General features: G+C 34.7%; 1 long non-coding RNA gene across 1 annotated transcript in view; it reads right to left on the minus strand.

Moving 5' to 3' along the window:
- Nucleotides 1–13,200, minus strand: part of LOC138711549 (uncharacterized) — a 418,908-nt gene extending 405,708 nt beyond the window's left edge. Inside the window, exon 1 of the long non-coding RNA XR_011335374.1 lies at nt 13,086–13,200. This is a non-coding gene — a long non-coding RNA (uncharacterized lncRNA). The remainder of the gene's footprint in view (nt 1–13,085) is intronic.
- Between the last annotated feature and the right edge of the window lie 267 nt (nt 13,201–13,467).

The following is a 13,467-nucleotide window of genomic DNA, read 5'->3' on the forward strand; positions in this document are numbered from 1 at the left end:
CGTACTATACTCACTCAGTGCTGTTTACTGTATGCGGTCTTGGATCTGTGTGTAGAGGGGAACTTCCTTAGTAGAAGGGGTGGGAGTGAAGTACATTCAAAAACTCAGGTACAATAAAAATTGAAGTAAAAATAAAATGATGTCCCTGTACATGGATGGATGGATGGATGGACGGACGGACGGACGGACGGACGGACGGACGGACGGACGGACGGACAGACAGACGGACGTACGGATGGATGAATGAATTAATGAAGGAATCAATAATAAATAAATAAAAAATAAATACATAAATAAATAAATAAGTAAATACATGGAATTAATGAATTAATGAAGGAATGAATAATAAATAAATAAATAAAAATATATACATAGATAAATAAATACATACATACATAAATAAATACATATAAAATAAATAAATAAATACGTACATAAATAAATACATAAATTAATACATAAATACATAAATATATAAATAAATAAATAAGTAAATAAGTAAATAAATAAATAATTAAATAAATAAGTAAGTAAATAAATAAGTTTAATAAATAAATAAGAAATAAATAAATAAATAATTAAATAAATAATATTGGTACGCACAAAGATGTGTTAAACGCGAAATATGTGAATTTTTAAGGAATATGCTTTTAAAAATTCAATGATTATTTGTCTCAAAAATCCGAACTCATGGAACATTTTGCTTGTTATTTTGTAATTCAGGATGTCGAAATTATTAAGAATTGTTAGTTTTATCTCTGGCACAAAATGGTTGTTGACCAGTGTAACTTAAGTACTAATTTCTTTCTTTAGAGATTGTAAGAATGAAGGCAGTTATGCAGATCGGTTGGCGGCACTCATATATATCTTTTCAACTGCAGGCTCGTTAGTTACATTGCAGTACATATATTCTGGTATTACTATACATTTCTCGAGATATACTGCAAGGATTAACAGACTAAGAAGAGTAAACAACTCTTCTGGAAAATGTAACCCTGATACTGGAATCTGTATTTCTTAAAAGTCAAGACAGTAAATATTCAGACATCGCTAATAATCCTAAAGTTCTTTTTACATTCTAAATACAACAAAAATAAATGTCATTAGATTTAATCTATAAAAGCTGCGAACAGAAAGTTGGAGTGTATAATATTTAATTTACATTATAAAATAGTCTGTTACTGATATCAATAATAAATCATATGCAAATAAAGGAGGTAAAGGGAAATTTTAAGAAATATTTTGTTCATAGACTTAAAAAATGAATGATGAGAGAGAGAGATGGAACGGAGAAAAATTCTCTCCGGCGCCGGGATTTGAACCCGGGTTTTCAGCTCTCCGTGCTGATGCTTTAACCACTAAGCCACGCTGGGTACAATCCCGACACCGTTGAGAATCGTCTCAGATTAAGCTCCATCTCTTGGGTTCCCCTCTAGTGGCCGCCCTCTGCACTACGTCATAGATGTCTATGCACGCAGGACCGAAGTCCATACATGTGTAGAGGTGCACTCAAATGAGTGACTGGTTGGCCGGGGTCCGACGGTATGGGCGCCGTCTTTAAATCACAAAGTGATTTATTACGCATATCATATTTATTTTGATGTACCGAAGTACATATGATATTTTCATGCAGATATTCTGCTTTCTCAGATGATGAGAGAGAGATGGAACGGAGAAAAATTCTCTCCGGCGCCGGGATTTGAACCCGGGTTTTCAGCTCTCCGTGCTGATGCTTTAACCACTAAGCCACGCCGGGTACAATCCCGACACCGTTGAGAATCGTCTCAGATTAAGCTCCATCTCTTGGGTTCCCCTCTAGTGGCCGCCCTCTGCACTACGTCATAGATGTCTATGCACGCAGGACCGAAGTCCATACATGTGTAGAGGTGCACATGTATGGACTTCGGTCCTGCGTGCATAGACATCTATGACGTAGTGCAGAGGGCGGCCACTAGAGGGGAACCCAAGAGATGGAGCTTAATCTGAGACGATTCTCAACGGTGTCGGGATTGTACCCGGCGTGGCTTAGTGGTTAAAGCATCAGCACGGAGAGCTGAAAACCCGGGTTCAAATCCCGGCGCCGGAGAGAATTTTTCTCCGTTCCATCTCTCTCTCATCATCTGAGAAAGCAGAATATCTGCATGAAAATATCATATGTACTTCGGTACATCAAAATAAATATTAAAAAATGAAGTTCAAACAACCGAAGAAGAGATACCTTGAACAATGGGAGCCATTATGGACTTAGGGGGAAATGTACCGTAGTCCAAACTGAACAAAAACCACATTTTATAAAAATTATTTTAAAAATATTACCTAGTGTTGGGAATCCCTCCACAAAATTTTACGGCCCAAATGTTAGTATAAATGGTTTTTAAAATTTGAAAAGCCATTGCTTGTTAAGAGCACACCCCTTTTGTGTGTACTATTTACTTAGGTTCTTGATTTTTTTAATGTTGCTTCTTCTTCTTCAGGATTAAGAATAATTAATTTATCAATTCTAAATGCCATAAACAGTGCCTGTTGTTGTTGTTCTCGTAGATCACAGTGGAGATGTAGTCCAAATTGACCAAAAATCACATTTTCTCAAAACTATTCCAAAAATATTACCTAATGTTGGGAATCCCTTTACAAAATTTTATGGCCCAAAATATTAGTCTAAATGGTTTTTAAAATTTGAAAAGCCATTGCTTGTTAAGAGACACCCCTTTTGTGTGTACTATTTACTTAGGTTCTTTGATTTTTTTAATGTTGCTTCTTCTTCTTCTTCAGGATTAAGAATAATTAATTTATTAATTCTATATGCCATAAACAGGGCCTGTTGTTGTTCTCGTAGATCACAGTGGAGATGTAGTCCAAATTGACCAAAATCACATTTTCTCAAAACTATTCCAAAAATATTACCTAATGTTGGGAATCCCTTCACAAAATTTTACGGCCCAAATGTAAGTCTAAACGGTTTTTAATATGTAAAAAGCCATGGATTGTTATGTGCATGTCCATTTTGTGTGTACTAATTACTTAGCGTCTTTGACTTTTTTTAATGTTTCTTCTCTTTTTCTCCTTCTTCTTATTCAGGATTCATAATAATTGATTTATCAATTCTGTGTGCTATAAACAGTGTCTGTTGTTCTTGTGGATCACAAGAGGTAAAAAGTAATTAATCATGCGGCATGAATATTCAAAATTTACTTGTTATCCGCAGTGCTCAATTTTTAATAAAGAAGGAACATTTTCTCAGAAACTATTTGAGAGGAAGTAATGATATTTTGCACACTCTCATCATTGCATAATGCAAATTTCTATGTAGAGAATGTTATTTTAGGTGAATATTTAATAAAAATGATAATAATAATAATGGCTTTATTTAACCTGGCAGAGTTAAGGCCTTAACGCCTTCTCTTACACTCAACCAGGATTAAAACTTGCTTACACAGTTGATCATAAAAACTTGATCAGAATTAAGTAATTACATACTGATTATGTAATAAGATCAAAAGAGGTAGTTACATAAAATTTACCTCATAAAATAAAAATAAACATAGTGAAATACATATTAATTTGTTAGAATCAAATGCGAATCACATAAAAACAGAAGCCGATAATTCAATAAAAAAAGAAAAATGTAGACAGTAAAAATAAAAATAAACACATTAGTATACATATTAGTATTAGATTACAATTAAATAGGATTTACATAATTAAATCAGAACTCGACAATTGAATGAAATGTACACAAAAAATAGATTAATAATAAAAAACAACAACACAGTGGGATACATATTGGCGTTAAGTGATAAATAAACACGATTTAGATAATAAAAATAAGAAAAAAAAATAATAAATACAGTGGAACACATTTGCAACGCGTTAGGTCTGGCAACTCATCATAACATACTTTTCTAATTTACATTTAAAGGAAATTAAAGTTCGGCAGCCCTTGACTTCAGGCGGCAGAGAATTCCAGTGACGAGAAGTAGCAACAGTGAAAGACGAAAAATAGAGAGATGATGTGTGCAGTGGTATTTCTAGCGTGCTGTCATATTGTGACCGAGTATTTAAGTTATGATATCGAGAAAGACTTTGGAATCGGACAGATAAGTAAGAGGAATAACTTTACTTTGGCAAAGTAATACTATTTTTTTAAATCCTACTAGATTATTGAAAATTTATTTAAAAAAAAAACAAAAACAAATTAAGTTTTAAATTCCGTCCGCAGAAATTTTTTTGCACATAATTTAGAGTAAGTATGAACGAAATTTCAGAACCATATCTTTAATAGATGAATAGGAAAACCTTGCTGTATTTTGTGATGTTATGTTAGGTTAGGTTAGGTTAGGTTCGGTGGGTTCGTAATTAGGCTTCTTGACATGGTAATGTATTGTAATTAAGTATCGTAATAGAGCCAATCATTGTAAATACCTGCACCAAATTCCAGATGAATAGTTAAAAAATACATTTGTAAAGTTTCGTTCAACCCATAAGCAGTGCTAACTAGATCATACGCTATGGACAGTACTGTATAACAGATTCCCAGTATGAAAGGATAATTCCAAGCCTTTGGCGTGAGACGAACTCGATAGCTCAGTGGTAGAGCGCCTGACCGGAGAACAGGAAGTCGCAGGTTGGATTTCCGCTCGAGGTTGTGAAGTTTTTCTTTCATACCATGGCATGATTGTGACTATAATAGTATTTAAATTCATTAATATGTCACATCAACGGACGTGTATACGTCACCAAACATCGTAAGATGAAGATTACATTTGTAAAGTTTATTTCAAGCCATAAGCAGTGCTGACTAGATCATACGCTATGGACTGTACTCTATAACAGAGTCGCCAGTATGAAAAGATAATTCCAAGCATTTGGCGTGAGACGAACTCGATAGCTCAGTGGTAGAGCGCCTGACCGCAGAACAGGAAGTCGCAGGTTCGATTCCCGCTCGAGGTTGTGAAATTTTTCTTTCAAACCATGGCATGATTGTGACTATAATAGTATTTAAATTCATTGTGGAATCAGTGATTAATTACATGTAACAGTATATTTCAGAATACGTGTCCCCTTAAGAATCCGTGATCGAAAATAAAGATGAAGACATAATTACAATAATATAGAAACAATTGACTCCAGAACTTAATTATGCTACAGAACTTGGTTTATTGCCGTATAAAGTCAAGAGGATAAACATTTCAAAATATGAAGCGTTGCAGAAGCAAAGGCCACAGCAAGAGAAGGGTTAGCGGTTCACACTTCAACACAGAGGCGTGCCAGACAGAACAATTTACAGACTTCTGTGTTAATTAAAAAAGATGGTGAAATTGTGTACCCCGAACGCTGGTAGGGTAGATAGTACAGTACATCAAGTGCCGAGAACGGGGTTATATGCGTACATGATAGGAGATTTATTTACTTTTGCAAAAAACATTGTACAACATAAAATGGTTAATTTAAAGTCACGGGAAGATTTGTTAACACACTGTGCTTCATAATATCTTGAATTATCTCGTCTACATTATACCTTATTACTTACATATGGATTTTAAGAAAACCGAAGGTTCATTGCCGCCCTCATATAAGCCTGCCATCGGTCCCTATCCCGTGCAAGTTTAATCCAGTCTCTATCATCATATCCCACCTCCATCAAATCCATTTTAATATTATCTTCACATCTACGTCTCGGCCTCCCTGAAGGTCTTTTTTCCCTCCGGCCTCCCAACTAACACTCTATATGCATTTCTGGATTCGCCCATACTTGCTACATGCCCTGCCCATCTCAAACGTCTGAATTTAATGTTCCTAATTATGTCAGGTGAAGAATACAATGCGTGCAGTTCTGTGTTGTGTAACTTTCTCCATTCTCCTGTAACTTCATCCCTCTTAGCCCCAAATATTTTCGTAGGTAACTTATTCTCAAACACCCTTAACATATGTTCCTCTCTCAAAGTGAGAGTCCAAGTTTCACAACCGTACGTAACAACCGGTAATATAACTATTCTACAAATTCTAACTTTCAGCTTTTTTAGTGCAGACTGGATGACAGAAGCTTCTCAGCCGAATAATAACAGGCATTTCCCATTATGCGTTTAATTTCCTCTCGAGAATAATTGATAATTGTTACTGTTGCTATAATATATTTGAATTTTTACATCTCTTCAAAGGATAAATTTCCAATTCTTATATTTCCGTTTCGTACAATATTCTGGTCACGAGACATAATCATCTGCTTTGTCTTTTCTGAGTTCAAGTAAATTTCCCTTGTTTTCTCTAATCGTTTGTAGATTTTCTCCTAACACATTGACGTCATCCGCATAGACAAGCAGCTGATGTAACCCGTTCAATTCCAAATCCTCTCTGTTTTCCTGGACTTTCCTAATGGTATACTCTAGACTACATTCATTACTAAATATTAATTTACAAATTCATCTTCTACTGAATTATTCGACTGTTTTGCCATGTGTTTAGCAATTTTGTAACTAGCTAATACTGTTCGTTAACCCTCTGATAACTGAAGTCCATTCCTTGAGATTTCATGCATCTTTTTCTAGCTTATTCTGAATTTTTTCCATAAAAATGGACTACATCATAAGTAGAAGTAAAATGTCTTCTTACATTAAAATTTGAAATATTACGTCTTTTGAGCAGAGGAGAAGATACATAGCGTTCCCAATTTTTTAAAACAACAAAATATTGGTACTTGACTTTGCAATCACAGTTATAATAATCACTCACTCTCTTCAATTCTTTCATGCCGCAATTGATCGCACATGCAGTACTGACACTATAGCCTATCTGTCTTGCAACAACTGAAAAAACTTAGGTACTTTGTTGTTTCGTTGATATTCGTGGTGTGCACCTTTAGCAGCCCTGTGTATGTATTACAGGATTAACAATTTTGACTATCGCCCAAAAATTTAATTGCAAACAGAGTTAAACCTGCCGATACAGTTACCTTCACACCACGCCCACGTCAGTATATGGTCCCTCTGCCTCTGATTTAATTTGCCATAAAGCCCCCGTAAATCCTCTCATTTCAGCAGTCAACTGCCAGAGGGCTTTATAGATTAACCTGAACTTGATTGGTCATAAACTGTTTCGAATGCTGTTATTCTCTCTATCTCCGAGTAAAAACCTATCAAATTTCACTGCTGTGAGAATTCTTCTGTTAGAAGGTCGGAAATGGATAGGTTACTGGCATTATTTAAGGCAGCTAATTGATTTATGGCAAAGCTTTTTAAAGGTTTATCCTGCTACCGCTGTCGAGAAAAAAAAATACAACAGCTATACAGGGTGATTCACGAGGATTTACCTTACCTACGGAGCTTATTTCCGAAGATATTCTGAGCAAAAACTGTCATATAAACATTTGTCCTATTCTCAATACTTTCAAAATTACACTAATTTGAAGTTGTTTTGTAAAATACCATTATTGTTAAGTTTTAAGGGTAAAAGAATATTACATGTAAAGAATTAACTATTACGAAGTATCATTTCTTCAATTAACTAGTATTCTGAAGCTAAAAATGTGTTGTGAATTCCATAGTTCCTTCGTACAGAATTTGTTTTCGATTTATAACTAAAAAATACATTTTCTTACACATTTATCACAACAATTAGTACAAGTCACGCCACTCTTGTATATTCTTTAAGACTGAAAGTGCCTATAGTCGTAAGATATATAACAATTTTTGTGATACCCTAATTGCGTGAGAATAATGTCATTGTTAGTTAAAAATTGAAAAAGTAAAAACTGTACAAAGCAATTAACAACATATGTTTAGCTCCAGAACACTAGCCAATTAAAGAAATTCTATTTCTGAAGAGTTCATTCTCTATTTGTAATATTTTTTTACCCGTTAAACTAAAAGAAAAATATATATATTTTACTAACAAATTCAAATTTATATAACTTTGAAAAATATTGCGATTAGGACAAATGTTTATAAGACATTTCTCGCTCAGAATGTCTTCGGAAATAAGCTCCGTAAGTTAAGGTAAATCCTCGTGAATCACCCTATATAACTTTACTACGTTGCATTTCTTTACGTGTGGATGCGATCACCTGCGGACAGATGCAGAGCTGACGAGCAATGCGGAACAAGGGGTATACAAGGAGAAAATGGAAAATACAAGAAGGTTAGGAACACTACAAGGAGAAAAGGGAGAATAAATGGAGAAAACGGGAAATATATGTAGGGTAATTGCAATACAAGGTAAAAAGGGGGGAATACAAGAAGAACCGGGGAACAAAGAGAACGAGGGGAATGCAATGAGAACAAGGGAAATGCAAGGACAACAAGGGGAATTCGGGAATAAGAGGGAAATATATAGAGAACAAAGGTCGTCGCATATTTATGATAAATTAAATTCCGGAATTAGTCACCTCTATACAAGTGAGCTGAAAATAACGGCAAGTTTTCTTAAAAATAAAAGAAAAGAATACACACAGTCGAATAATTAACTGTAAATTATTCATCTTGATTAAACAACTTTTAACACTATATCACTTCGGAATATGTATTATATGACTTTCTTGTGTTATATTCTATCGTACCTGGTTACCATGTTTCGACCTATTGTGGGTCATCCTCAGAACTGGTCGTTGTTGGTCTTGGCGCCTCTTTTTTCCTGTGAGGGTGTGTTTGTGTGGTGTAATGTGGAGCCAAAGAGTGTGTGTGTTCTGAAATTGAGTTGTGTATTGAGAATTTCATTGGGGCGTGTTTTTGTGTGTCTGTATATTTCATATTGTTCTAGTGTGTTTAGTTTCTGACATTTGGTTGTATGTGTAGTATTTCGATGTCTATGTTGATGTCTCTATAGGTGTGGTTAGCATTTGTGATGTGTTCTGCATATGTGGAGGTATTTTTGTAATTTTGTTATGGCTGTGATGTGTTCTTTGTAACCTGTTTGAAATGATCTGCCTGTCTGTCCTATGTAGAAGTTGTTGCAGGTGTTGTGTTGAGTTTGTATAGCCTGTGTGGTTGTACTTGTATGTGTTGTTTGTGTTGTTTGTGTGTTGAGATGTTTTTGTAGAGTGTTATTTGTTCTGTAGGCGATGTTGTAATTTAATTTCTTGAATGAGGTTGCAATCTTATGCGTGTTTTTGTTTTCGTATGTTCGTGTGATGTATTTTTTGTGTTCTTGTGCTTGTATTGTATTCTCATGTTTTTGTGATTATATTTTGTCTTACGTATTATGTTGTCTATTATATTAGGGTTGTATCCGTTTTCTTGTGCTATATATTTGATCGATACAACCACACAGGCGTATACAAACTCAAATGTAACACTTGCTACAACTTCTACACAAGACAGACAGGCAGATCACTTCAAACACGTTACAAAGAACACATCACAGCCAAAACTGAATTATAAAACACTTCCACTTATGCAGAACACATCACAAATGCTAACCAGATCTACAGAGACATCAAAACAAACAAGGAAATTCTACACATCCAACCAAAAAGCCAGAAACTAAACACACTAGAAAAATATGAAATATACAGACACACAAAAACACACCCCAATGAAATTCTTAACACACAACTCAATTTCAGAACACACACACTCTTTGACTCCACATTACACCACACAAACACACCCTCACAAGAAACAAAACAAGAGGCGCCAAGGCTAACAACGACCAGTTCTGAGGATGACCCATAATAGGTCGAAACATGAAAACCAGGTACAATAGAATTTAACACACGAAATTCATATAATACATATTCCGAAATTATTACATTAGATAGCATAAGAGATTAATTCAAACCAACTCATTTTGAATTAAAATGTCAAGTTATCTCAACAGTTTAAAATCCATTAACCAAATGGGGAATGAAACTTATATAGAAAACATAGGTTTTATAAAATATTTCCTACAGACAGATAGGGAGAGTTTATTGTGCACAGGATAACGGTAATCAGTATCTTGATGTCTGAAGTTATCTATCTTCTATCACAAATTATTTCGTAATTCTTTGCTAGTTGGGTATTATAAACATTACTGTAGTCTTACAATTAAGCATAATAATACAACACAAGAGTGGCTTACGCATTTTCCATTCGTAGATACAAGCATATAATGATATTCACAGTTTATCTATATTTACGCGTAAATTTCTCCCAGCTCTTAGTTTTTCTTTCATGATACATTGACGTAATATTGATAATCTTCATATATAGAGTTGCTCTTTTCCCCCGGAATTAAAATAACGACTTACTGTCATCTGTCATGTTCTTAATAAGCTCGCATATGCTACTATACTTACTAATTACAGGTAGTTATAAATTCAGTAAGCTATGCTAGATAAAGGGTATATAATTATACATAAAATGCATAAGAATACACATAATATATTAACGTCGGTCTATAGTTAAAGTTTATCGTAGAGATTCAAATTAGTCACGGTTGTCACAAAACATTAATATAACTAATTAACCAGCAGCTCCGGTGCATTTTCCTTATTTAATTGTCTTGGATAGTCAAGCATAACGTGATTATTAAGTAAACATTATCGATATGATCTTGAGGATGGAATCTATAAACTTTTCTGACTTTCAACAAATTAAACCTCCTGGGAGGGACCATAAATAGAGGGTATATAATTATACATAAAATGCTTACGAATAAAAATATATTAACGTCGGCTATAGTTAAATTTTAGCTCCCAAGACGTTAAGTTCATTGAAACCTTGTCCATATGACTTACGTCCGCTAATATTTTTGTCCACTTTCATTTATGTCCACATTTTATGTGCGTCCATTTTTTTGGGGTCCATGACAGTTATGTCCACTTTTATTTAAGTCCACTTTCATTTATGTCCATTTTTATTTTCGTCCACTTTTATTTAAGTCAATTCCTTTTGTACCACCGGAAGATGTTCAGGCTGTTTTCGATAGCCTTATAGATAATATTGAGCCTGATATAATGGCTTTAGCATTGTACATGGAAAGAACTTACATCCGAGGAAAATCTACTCGAGGAAGAAGAAAAGCAATGCCACTTAGATTCGCATCTGAAATATGGAACACTTATAATCAGGTTCTGGCAGGACAACATCGAACATCTAACGTAGTCGAGGGTTGGCACAACCGCTTTCAGAAACACATCGTCTTACATCACGCGTAGGTCTGGAAAATCATGGAATTTATCAACGAAGACCAAAGGAATAATGAAATTATAACAGCTAATCCATTTGTTTGGCGAGCATTTGAATGTGCGACTCCCTATTAAGTCGAGTGGACGAGATTGTTCGGAATTACATCAGAACTTAGCTCAAAACTATTAGTTATCATCTGAAGCTGTATGAAGATGAACAGACAGAAGAGACTGAGTAGGGAATTGAAGTAAATTTGTAGATGGACATAATATATTGTACAATCATGTAATGGACGTGGACATAATATTTGTGCAATTGAACTAAAATAAAGTCGACATATACTTCATTGGACATATATTTATGGACATAGTGTAATGGACTTTTATGTAATGGACATAATAAAACGGACATTAAAATTGTGGACATTATAAAAATGACCTAACGTCTGTGTTTCAAATTTTAACGTACTGATTCAAATTAGTCACGGTTGTACACAAAACACTAATATAACTAATTAACCAGCAAATCTATTACATTTTCCTTATTTACTTGTACTTATCTTGGATAGTCAAACATAACGTGAATTATAGTCAACATTAGCGGTATGATATTGAGGATGGAATCTATAAACTGTTCTGAATTTCGACAAATTAAACCTCCTGGCACGGACCAAAGATACAGGATATATAATTATAAGTAAAATGCATAAGAACACAGATATATTAACGTCGGGCTATAATTAAATTTTAACATACAGATTCAAATTTAGTCACAGTTGTACACAAAACACCAATATAATTAATTAACCAACCAGCAACTCCGGTGCATTTTCCTGATTTACTTGTCTTGGATAGTCAAGCATAACGTGGGAATAAAGTCAACATTATCGATATGATCTTGAGGGTGGAATCTATAAACTGTTCTGAATTTCGACAAATTAAACCTCAAAATATAGTTTTAGAGCAAAAAATCTCATGTGAGACAATGAAAACCTGAAACATTGATCCGTATTTACACTTTAATGATATCTTATTCTATTCTCTGAAACTACATTACTGTTATTAATTGAAGGGTTCAGAACCATAGTGGGCCAAGCGCCATTTACTAAAACTGTACAAAACAAGGGTTAAAATGAAGTTATTATCATAATTCAATGGAAACATACAGCAAGTAATCCACACCTGTGGAGTAACGGTCAGCGCGTCTGGCCGCGAAACCAGGTGGCCCGGGTTGGAATCCCGGTCGGGGCAAGTTACCTGGTTGAGGTTTTTTCCGGGGTTTTCCCTCAACCCTATACGGGCAAATGCTGGGTAAATTTCGGTGCTGGACCCCGGACTCATTTCACCGGCATTATCACCTTCGTATCATTCAGACGCTAAATAACATAGATGTTGATACAGCGTCGTAAAATAACCCAATAATATAAAAAATACGGCAAGTAATATAAAGTATACACACTAAAACTAAATGATATGTCAATCTTCATTGAACTATGGTATTCGCTTAACTTTAACCCTAGCTTTCTCCGTTTTTAATAAATGGCGCTTGGCCCACTATGGCTCTGAATCCTTCAACTGCATACAGTAGGTGGTAATGGATGTACATACGTAAAGTAGGCTTTAATTACACCTGAAAACAACAGAACAATATTTCGAGTATGCAATAAAGATAAAAAATCAAACAAAGATTTGAAATGTCAACATACTTTTAATGTATACAACTGTCGTACTTAAGCCTGAGATCTGGACTAACTCTTCTAAATATTTATTATAATTTTAACGCAGGACGAAGGATTCTGGTAGCATATCACATTTTGCCTCGTCTGTCACAAGTGTCGTAAGGCGGAGTACTACACAGAGACTGTGTGGAATTTATACCACAATACCATAACGGGCCTTCAAATGACTGCCCCTCTCAAAGGCATGTTACACAGATCAACAATCTCTACACTACAGTAACATGAGACGCTGCTTGTAAACTCACTTTCAGTAGACACCTCTCAGCTTCCTTTTGGTAACTATCTTGTATATCGTCATGATAGTGCGTCTCCCAAACCCGCTCGTAACTCTGAGAACTCAGGACTCCAAACCAATCTGGAACAGAAAAGACCTATTCGTTTAAAGAAAGACTATTCATGTGGAAATCTCATACGTAAAAACTTAGGACTTAGTGTACATATTAAGTTCTTAAATGAAATAATATCATAAGATCGTTTATAAATACAGTTGAACCCTTATCCGTCACCCTATTAACCGATCAACAGATATCCGACTGTCTTTCTCCCTATTCTTTCTTTCTTTCTTTGCTGCGGAAAATTATGTAGTGCTTTACCTTATATTAGTACCTATTCTTTTTCTAGAGTCTA

The sequence above is a fragment of the Periplaneta americana genome, chromosome 13 (genome assembly GCF_040183065.1).
Source record: "Periplaneta americana isolate PAMFEO1 chromosome 13, P.americana_PAMFEO1_priV1, whole genome shotgun sequence".
NCBI classification, from domain to species: Eukaryota; Metazoa; Arthropoda; class Insecta; order Blattodea; family Blattidae; genus Periplaneta; species Periplaneta americana.